The sequence below is a fragment of the Crocodylus porosus genome, unplaced genomic scaffold, assembly GCF_001723895.1.
Source record: "Crocodylus porosus isolate Cpor-Errol unplaced genomic scaffold, CroPor_comp1, whole genome shotgun sequence".
Classification (NCBI taxonomy): domain Eukaryota; kingdom Metazoa; phylum Chordata; order Crocodylia; family Crocodylidae; genus Crocodylus; species Crocodylus porosus.
Window position 1 is genome coordinate 13,099,860 of NW_017728943.1, and position 9,645 is coordinate 13,109,504.

General features: G+C 49.1%; 1 long non-coding RNA gene across 1 annotated transcript; it reads left to right on the forward strand.

Moving 5' to 3' along the window:
- The first annotated feature begins 408 nt into the window (after positions 1 to 408).
- Positions 409 to 5,365, forward strand: LOC109319224. The gene is made up of 2 exons (XR_002103419.1): positions 409 to 555; positions 5,301 to 5,365. It is a non-coding gene; the product is annotated as an uncharacterized LOC109319224 (long non-coding RNA).
- The last annotated feature ends 4,280 nt before the right edge of the window (positions 5,366 to 9,645 follow it).

Here is a 9,645-nt window from a genome sequence, read left to right on the forward strand (position 1 = left end):
TAATGTGACAGTAATAACCAGCAGTCTGCCTACAGCTCTCATGTCGCCATAATGAGCAGGCCATTTTAAGTGGCGGGGGGGAGAAGGAGGGAAGTCTTTTATCCATACATGTCATGGCCTGGCCCTTGCAGCTGCAGGAGGAGCTGCAGACTGCCGTGCACTCTGCTCTCCATGGAGGCTATTCAGTCAGCACGGCTGTTTGACAGACAGTCGCGTAAGGCTGGGATGGATTCAACCGGCTTGAACTTGTCTGGGGCCATGAGTGGCTGCCCTGAACTGGGGACTTGGGCAAAGTTTTTCCTAGTGCATGAGAGGAATGGGACTAGCCTGAGAGAGTCTCAAGTACAGTGCGGGGGGTGAGCGAGGGAAGAACTTCAGGTTGTTCCTCAAGAGTCTCTGCGTGGGAGGTAGAGAGGGGAGGAGGGAGGAGCGCTGATTACTGTGCGATAAGCTGTTCTGAGGAACAGGAAGGCCGTGCTGGTGGTGCAAGACAGCTGACCGGCATGCCGGGAAGCAAGGCTCTGAGACCTGTTAGTGAGGCACAGAGCTCTCAGGGTGAGTTAAACTGGGTGTTCCCACAGCCCCCTGCTGAGGTCTCCAAGTCCTGTCCCTGCAGAGGCTGGGCTCAGTGTCAAATTTGAGCCTGAGCTGGGGCCGGATGGGTGCCTTAGGTGGGGAGGCTTGAAGTGTGTCTCTACGGGGAGGCACTCCTACTTTGAGCTGTTCAAATGTTCACTGCTCTATGGATCAAATCCTGAGGTGCCCCCTTGCAGGCTGAGATGACCCAAAGGTGTTGGTGGGGGGAGTGTGTGTGTGTGTGTGTGTGCGTGTGTGTGCGCGCGCGCGTGTAGAGAGAGAGGGGGGCAAAAACACCTGAGACCTGCGGCAGGACAAGACTTCCACAGAAGCTCACCTTTGTTCCCTGTTGAGGAAGTGCAGATGAACAAGCCAGGGGTGTGACTGGTGGGGATGTGCTGTGCACAGATGTGCAGGGCTAATGCCCTGCAGAAGGTAGGAAAGGAGCAAAGCATGTGTGCTACTTCAGGACTTTCTATGCAGTTGTACTGACCACAGCCAGGGTACACCCTGGCGCCAGCATATTCATCCACCAAGAAAAGCCCTCTCACTTGGCTCCTCTTCATTTGGTCCTGGGCACTGCATCCAGAAGGGGTTCAAAGTGAGAGAGAAAGAGGTCTTGATTTCTGTGGCACTGCTAGCTGAGCAGAGGCCAGGAGCTATTTGTTACTTTGATTTAGAAATGAATTGTTGAGCATGAGCTGACTAAGTCAGATCTTTGCTCGGCCCCAGGAATTGAGCAGAGTCCGAAACAGTTTTGAGACTAGAAAAACTTCAACCTAACGTTGTTCTACAAAATGCCAGTCCTTTGTGTCCCAACAGTGTCGGAGAGGTCAGGGGTATCTCACAAAGTGAGAGCCTGCTCCTTACTGCTTGGGCTAATGAGGTGTCAAAAGTCTACCAGAGATTTACCAGAGCAAACAGGCTGGCATGTGTCTCAGAGAAGATCCCAGCAAAACCTTGGAGCCATATGAAAAGTCCCTCCCCAGATGAAGGCTGTCTGTGTGTGAGCCCTGTTTCAATGCCTCATCTTCTTCATGTCTCGGCCAGTGCCAAGCCACAGAATGTGAATAGCTCCAACTTCAGCAAGGCCCTGCTAACGGTAGTAAGCCTGCTAATGGCTGTGGATACTTGCAGTGTCTGAGACTGTAGAAAGGCATAGTCTCCCTACTGCATAACCAGGGAAAGGGGGGTGGAGTGGGCCAGGGGCTGGTAGATGAGACCTTACTCTACCAGTGACTCAGTGTGTGACCTTGGTCAAGTCACTTCAGCTGCCCATGTCTCAGTTTACCCATGTGTAATGAGGGCATGGTGACACTAGCTCACCTAGGAGAGCTGTGTCCTGAGACCTTTGCATGACAAGGACTGTCAGGAGACCAAAGAAAGAAAAGATGAGGAAGGTATGTGTGTTTGGGAGGGGGCAGCAATGGAGACCAGCAAAGAAAGAAGATTGAGGGACTGGGGGAAAAGAGCTTGGGGAAGACCACTGGAGTTATCTCAGTCCATCTCCCCCAGAGAGGGTGACAGGACCAGATGTGGGGCTCTGTGAAACAGCTTTTTCTGCAGCCAGCTCCATTTTCCTGGAATCTTTGAATTTCATCCTCCAGGCAGCCATTAATCTAATATTAAGCCCCTTAACCTCTCTAATTGTTCTCTTTCAGCGTCAGCTGGTTTCCTATTAACCTTTCAATCTCTCTGTAATGCAGTTACGTCTGACTCCAGCCAGCTCTGGCTCTAAAGCTTTACCTCCGGCAGTGAATTTTTCAAGCTTTAACCCCCCCCCCTCCTATTTTTTTTCTGTAATGATTATTACTGTTGTTAAGGAGCTGGTCTGATCCAGGGGCTGAGTGCACAGGGCTCAATCAGAAGAAGTCTATAAATAGCCCTTTACTAACCTTGAGCCTTATGTCATTAAGCTGATTAGCTTCCCTCACCCCACTTCTCCATTATTGATGCTCTTTCTTTGTTGCCATTCCAGATGCCTGCTGTTGATGGCAGAGTTAACCAGCTTCAGGCTTTCTCTCCTGAACAGAATGGCATTGTGTTACCTGGGGGACATCATTAGAGCATTTCACAATACAGGGAAAACATCGACTTGGGTGGATTTGGCAGGCCTCATAATGATCAGGCTTCAAAATGGAAGCTTGCATTTGTCCTCACAGTGCAAAGCAACCATCAAGCAACAGACCTGGAACGAAGCCTCCCTTGTGCAACTCCAGCTCATTCAGTGAGCTTGCCCTAAAAGCAAATATCCCCTGCAATTTGTAGGCTGAAAGCGCAAAAGCAAAGGAGTCTGGAATGTGAGCCTATGTGCTCCACCTGAGGGGTCTTTTCCTAGAATCAGAAAATGAAGGTTGGAAGGGTCCTCGGGGGGCCATCTAGTTTAACTCCCTGCTCAAAGCAGGACCAGCCCTCAAAAGATCATTCCAGCCAAGGCTTTGTCTACCAGGGCCTTACAAACCCACATCCCTTCAGTTGTAATCCAAGGGGTTGGGTTACAAAGGCTACCAATTCTAGCATGCTGTGCAACCAGCATGGAGTACTGAACTGATCATGTAGTGGTTAGTGCTCCATGTTGTAGAGGCTGATGAATTCACCTCTATGTTCAGCACAGACCTGCAGCTTGCTCCTGAAATACTTTAGAACCTGCCCTTAGCTCTGCCCTTCCCCTCTATCTTACAGTTCAGCACCTTAGGTGGGTTTACATGTCCCCCTTACCTTGCCTGGGAGTAGCTCTTCCTTCATAGAAGGCACTGATTGGCAGCAGCTCAGACCAAGAAAGAGCATTGCATGTTGGGACCTCTAGCCTGTGTGAGAAGGATGGCTATAAGCCACAGTTTAGAACTGCGTGGTGTATATGTGGAGATGTTAAGGAGGATCAGAAAGTTTGGGGGATTATTGCACTTCCTTAGCTGTAAGCTTTGAAGGATTTTGTGTGCTTAATGGATGAGAAAGAATTGGTCTGATTAAAGTAGGACACCATGAATCAGAATTCCTGGGTTCTGCTCTCAGCTTTGCTGTGTCTTATGTCACCTTGGCCAAGTTGTTCAAGCCTCATTTCACTTCCTGTAGAATGATTACATCAGTGACTTACCACCACCACCTTCCCATGTCCTCACACCACTCCTTGGCACCTCTTAGCATGCGACACAGCTTGTCCCCAACACTGCCGTAGCACCCACCTCTATGTAGCTGGCATTGGAGAATGCTTTGAAGAGCTTTTGACTCCAGGCACAGTCCTAGGAAGTGAAACTCCACTTCTTTCTCCCTTCCTTTGATCTGAGTGACCCACCATAATAACAGAAGGAATGTTCTTATTGTCTCTCTGAAGCAGCACATGCATTGCCGTTTAATAATAATATTATAATTGGAAGAGAAGGAGGTGATAAGGATGATCTTGTGTTATCCTTTCCAGCAAATGTCCTCAGTGTGGAAGAAACAGGGAAGAAAAACAAGAAAAACTAACGAAAATGAGTGAAGTCACATCTCTGCCCAAGCCAGCTGCCTTATAAAGTTTTCTGGGAGGCAGCAGCTTCTCTGTAGGCAGCATAACAAATTTTGAGGGAAGGAGGGTATGACAACACATGTTCCAGCTAGAACTCAGGTATCCAGGTTGTAGCTGTATTGGACTAGAGGAAAAAGCAATCAGAGCTCATGCTGGAGTTGATATCTTTTATTAGACCAACAAGATTTTTGGGAGCACTTGGCCAAATCTGATCAGTCACAAAGCTTCCTCACATGCATGGCTAGCACCACAACCAAAAGACACTTGGGGGTCATGATTGACCACAAGATGAATATGAGCCACCAACGCAATACTGAGGCTGGCAAAGCGAACAAAAGTCTGGCTTGCATCTACCAATGCATCTCAAGCAAGACCCAGGATGTCATCCTCCTGCTGTACTCGGCCTTGGTGAGGCCACAGCTGGAGTACTGCATCCAATTCTAGGCTCCACAATTTAGGACATGGAGAAGCTTGAAAAGAGTCCAGAGGAGAGCCACATGCATGATTAAAGGGCATGAGAACAGGCCTTATGAAGAGAGGCTACAAGCTATGGGACTCTTCAGCCTGGAGAAGCGCAGGCTCAGGGGTGACGTGGTGGTAGCCCAGAAGTGCATAAGGAGTGTGCATCAGGATCTGGGGGAACACCTCTTCACCCGAGCACCCCAGGGGACGACAAGGTCCAACAATCACAAACTCCTTCAAGACCGTTTTAGGCTAGACATAAGGAAAAACTTCTTTATTGTGTCAGGCCTCAAGGCCTGAAACAAACTTCCCCCAGAGGTGGTGCAAGCACCTACTCTGGACTCTTTCAAGAAACATTTGGATGTTTATCTTGCTGGGATCCTTTGACTCTAGCTGACTTCCTGCCCCTCAGGTAGGGGGCTGGACCTGATGATCTTACGAGGTCCCTTCCAGTCCTAATGTCTATGAAATTTATGAAATCTATGAAAAAAATCTTTAATTGTAAGCTTTCAGACACAAACACCCTTCATCAGGCATTGGACAAAAGGTTGTAAAAGTTTTCCTGGATAGAAATGAAAGTTCGTATTTCATAGGATTTCACAGAGAAGTCAATACATGGAAAGCTCCTCTGGGCAGGCAGTTCTTAGCTGGTAAGGAGTCTCTCAGCTTGCAATTAAAGAATTTTTTTTGTAAAAATCTTCTTGGTCTAATAAAAGATATCACCTCTACCATAAGCCCTGATTGCTTTTTCTGCTAGACCAATAGGCTACAACTGGGATACCTGATACATGGAAGATACTACATTTTAGCTGATTTTTAAAATGAAATCTTCATAATTTCCCAAGCACGAAGCAACTGTGACCACCTGAAACCTGAGATACAGCTCCTGCCTTGGTTCAAGGTAATTTGCATTCTAACAGAGCCTCACAAGAGAGCTGAGAGACTCCTTACCAGCTAAGAACTGCCTGCCCAGAGGAGCTTTTCATCTACTGACTCCTCTGTGAAGTCCTATGAAATATGAACTTTCATTTCTACCCAGGAGAACTTTTACAGTCTTTTCTCTGATGCCTGATGGAGGGTGTTTGTGCCTGAAAGCTTGCAAGTAAAGATTTTTTTTTTTTGCAAAAATCTTGTTGGTCTACTAAAAGATATCACTTCAAGCATGAGCCCTGATTCCAGATAGAACTCGTCCCTCCATCTGCTAGGCCTGGGGCAGGTGGCAAAAAGCCTGTTCAGCAAGACTGCCTCTCAAAGACAGGTGCATGCTAGTTTTTACCTGCTCACAGCTCAGTCCTGTGTTTAAAAAAAACAAAAACCTTAGTCCTGGCATTTTTACCAAGAAAGTAACTATTGTTCTGCCTTCTAGAAAGTGCCAGGCTGGCTAAGGTCCACCTCATTGAGGCTCCTTCCTTCAGAAGTGCTCAGAAGCACTGGAGGAGGTGTAGGAACCCCCACAGCACAAAAAAGGCAACGTGGCCACTGAATGACTGCAAGGGGACCGGTAGAGCTGGAGCATGGCCCAGGAAGAAAGGCTAGGAGTAAGAAGAGACTTCTGTTCCTCTGCTCTGTGACTTGCATGGTCATTGTAGCTTCTCTATGCCTCTGTTTCCCTCCTGGGTGCTAGCAGCCTGTCCTTTATCTTTCCCTGAGCATGGAGAAGTGAGGCAAGGCAAGGCAGTCTTAGCTCAAACTGTGCAATCAGATCCACAGATGTGGGATAATCTCTCCCCCAAGTTAAGTCTCTGCAACAGTTTAATATCCTATCCAGCCTTTTTTCTGTTACCGTAACTAATGACTGGTGATCTCAAGGCACATACTGCTAGACATGGACTGAATTGTGTTGATTCATGGTGCTCTGCTCTAATTAGAGCAAACTCTAATCCCTCAAACTGAGTTTTCCCAGGGATAAATGGGACCTGTGGATCTGATTGCGCAGTTTGAGCTAAGACTGCCTTGCCTTGCTTCATTTCTCCATACTCAGGGAAAAATAAAGGACAGACTGCTAGCACCCAGGAGGGAAACAGAGGCATAGGGAGGCTACAATGACCATGCAAGTCACAGAGCAGAGGAACAGAAGTCTCTTCTTACTCCTAGCCTTCCCTCCTGGGCCATGCTCCAGCTCTACCTGTCCCTTTGCAGTCATCCAGTGGCCATGTTGCCTTTTTTGTTCCTCTGGCTACAGGGGACTTCAGCCAACCACATACCTCTCCACAAACCGTTGGCTGCCTGAATCTCTGCTCTGAACAATACAATCTCTGTCCTCCCAGATTAGCAGCTGAGTGAGAGCCCAGTCTGTATCACATGCTCTCCACCCCCAGGAGGTATTCAGTGAGTTAGAAAAAAATAATTGAGGGTCTGAGGCTAGCAAGGGGCCACAGCTCCCTCTGTGGGGGTCTGTTGGCAGGTGAGGTTCATAACTGGTTGCTGAAAAGCCTTCAGAACAGTCCTTCCTTTTTGCCTCCTCTTGGCACAAGAGAATATGATCAGAGATAGGGTGAGTGCCCTTACCACAGGGGTGAGTGGCCAGAAAGTAGCCACGATGGAATGACAAGGAGCCATGAACCCCTGAGTAAGTTTCCTGGCTTTGGGAAGACATGCGCAATGGTCTTGGACTTGTTGTTTCTACCTTTGGCTTCCTTTTACCCGGCTGCTGCTTGACCTGGAGCCAGACCCTTCACTTCTCTCCCCTTTGCTTCTGTAGAAAGGGAAGAAGGACACACTGTCCCATCCTTGAGGGGAGTGTGAAGCATAATTAAAGGCTTGGAAGTGCCCTGAGACCCTTAGAAGTATAGGGCTAAAGGCACCAAGAATGGGGGATGGGGAGAATACCACTGAGGAGTCCAGCACAGCAACTGCACATGGTAGCCAGCTGCAGGGATGGATTCAGAGGGGGGTGCGGCACTGTAGTACCCTTTGGCTCCATTATCTCTGTGCCATCTGTGCAGTGAGCACTTCTTGCCATCTGTGCAGTGAGCATCTCCTGCTGGGAGCCCCTTATCTGCTGTAAGCTCTATGAACTCTCTGCATAGTCTGCCTGGCGTCCCCTGAAGAGGGGGAAGAGCTAATAGCAGCAGGCTCTGGACCTGAAAATAGAGACTCTGTGCAGACCTATGGCATCCAGCCAGTGAGCTCACAATGCTCCTAGCACACCTAGAGGTCCAGCAGGAGTTGTGCTAATATGCTGGTGAGTTCACAGAGTTCATTGGCATCCAGGATCACATTGAGGGGCTGTGGCTGCACCCTCTCAGGCTTTGCAGCACATGTATAATGTGCTCACTTCACTGTGCACAGATGAAGGAGGCATAGCCAGACCCCCATGACTGTGATCTTGGGTCTGTCCAGGCCCAGCTGCTCGGGACAGGAACCCTGTCTACTGCTCCTGCTCTATCCTCATCAAGACAGAGATGGATGCCCTGGAGGTGGCCCTGGTTTAAGGTCCGGGTTCCTGGCATGCTCAAGTGCTTGGGGCACTCCCAAAGCATCCTCCCCACTTTGAACAGGGCAGGAGGTGTGGGCTAGGCTTATTACCTCCGGGCTTGTGGCCAAGCACTCAGTCATGGCTACATAGCCCTATCCTTTGAGGCTTCTCCATTAATAGGGCACCGGAACCTGACAATGGGCAGGCTTGTCTGCCCTTCATAAGGGGACCGCACCAAAGAACTGAGATGAGTCTTTGCCAATGAGGATTTTTCATAAAAGTTTCTATCTTCAGGGCTAGTCATTCATGCCTCCCCCACTCTGCTTTCCTCTTGAGTGGGAGGGGAGCCTCTCTGTGGTTAGCAGTGGGAAGTCCCAAAGGCCTCTGCCTATGCTAGTGTTTCTGAGAAAACCTCTTGCTGTTCACTGATATTAGTAAGGCACTGGTGCCGTGGTAGGAAGAGAGAACTGCTGTAGAGAAGGGAAGATGGTTGCAGCTGCGGATGGTCTTAACACCATCTCATCCAACTTGGAATTGGCAACATGGAGGTAAAAAGTGCCTGGATTGTGTCTGTATTGGTGCCTCCTCCATTGCTGTCATTGGTGCAGCTGTATTGCTAGGAGAAAGCTTCCTGAGAAATGCTAGTTGTTAAAACCTTTGCAGCAGCAGGATGTTGACCTCTGTTTTTCCCCTGCTTTACCTGTGGCAGGTTAGGGTGTTATGCCTTGTGGCTGTGTGGCAGGGTTACCTGTGTCATTTTAGTGACAGGTTAGACAAGGTTTTGAATATGGATGATCCTGCCTTAGGCAAGGGCTGGACTAAGTGACCTCCAGAGATTCTTACCAGCCCGATTTCTATATGATTCTAGCGTAGGCCCAGTGAAGCAGGAGCTGGGCCACACCTGGGTGAGGCAGCTATTTGCTGTCTAGTGTGGGTGACCTCCTTCTGCACTCCCTCTCTATGTATTGTGTGTGAGGAAGTCTATTAGCCCATACTGCTGCCTTCTTATCATGCAAAATGTCCCTGCCAGAACTAGAGCTGGCTTAGGGAAAATAGTACCTTGGGCAAACATGTATGTTGGCAACCTCTCCCTGCCAAGTCAGTGACACTGCTGCAGGGGAGGCAGAGACAGAGGAAGAGGCAGAGGCAGGTGGGCAGGGACACAGTCCGGCAGGAAGGTGGAGCATCATGGTGTACCAGGCAGGTGGGTGGGCAGGCACTGCTGCTGCTGTGTGGAGCAAGGCGAATGGACTGGAGCACGTGCCACCCTGCCTGCATGTGCCCTGCTCTTGGGCAGGGTAGAGCAGGGCAAGGCAAAGTGGGTTGGGGTAGGGTGGGGGGAGAGTACTGCTTTGAGTGCGGGATGCTAATGCATGTGTGTGCATGTGTATTTGATGCCCCCCTGACCATAGCACCCTGGGCAGGTACCCGCATTGCCCACTCCTAAGGTCAGCTCTGGTTAGGACTAAGCAGGTCCTAGTCACTAAGAAGTTGTGAGGCAATTACTGACCACAATATAAACATGTCTGGTCTGGCTGAAAATCAAAAGGTGCTTGGGTTAGTTGAACAGATGGATGAATTACCAGATCCCAGAGTTTCTTTGTGATCTGAGGTAGGCTGACATAATCTGGCTGGGCTGATCTGCATTTAAATTATACTGGGATATCTTTTGGTTTTCTAGTTA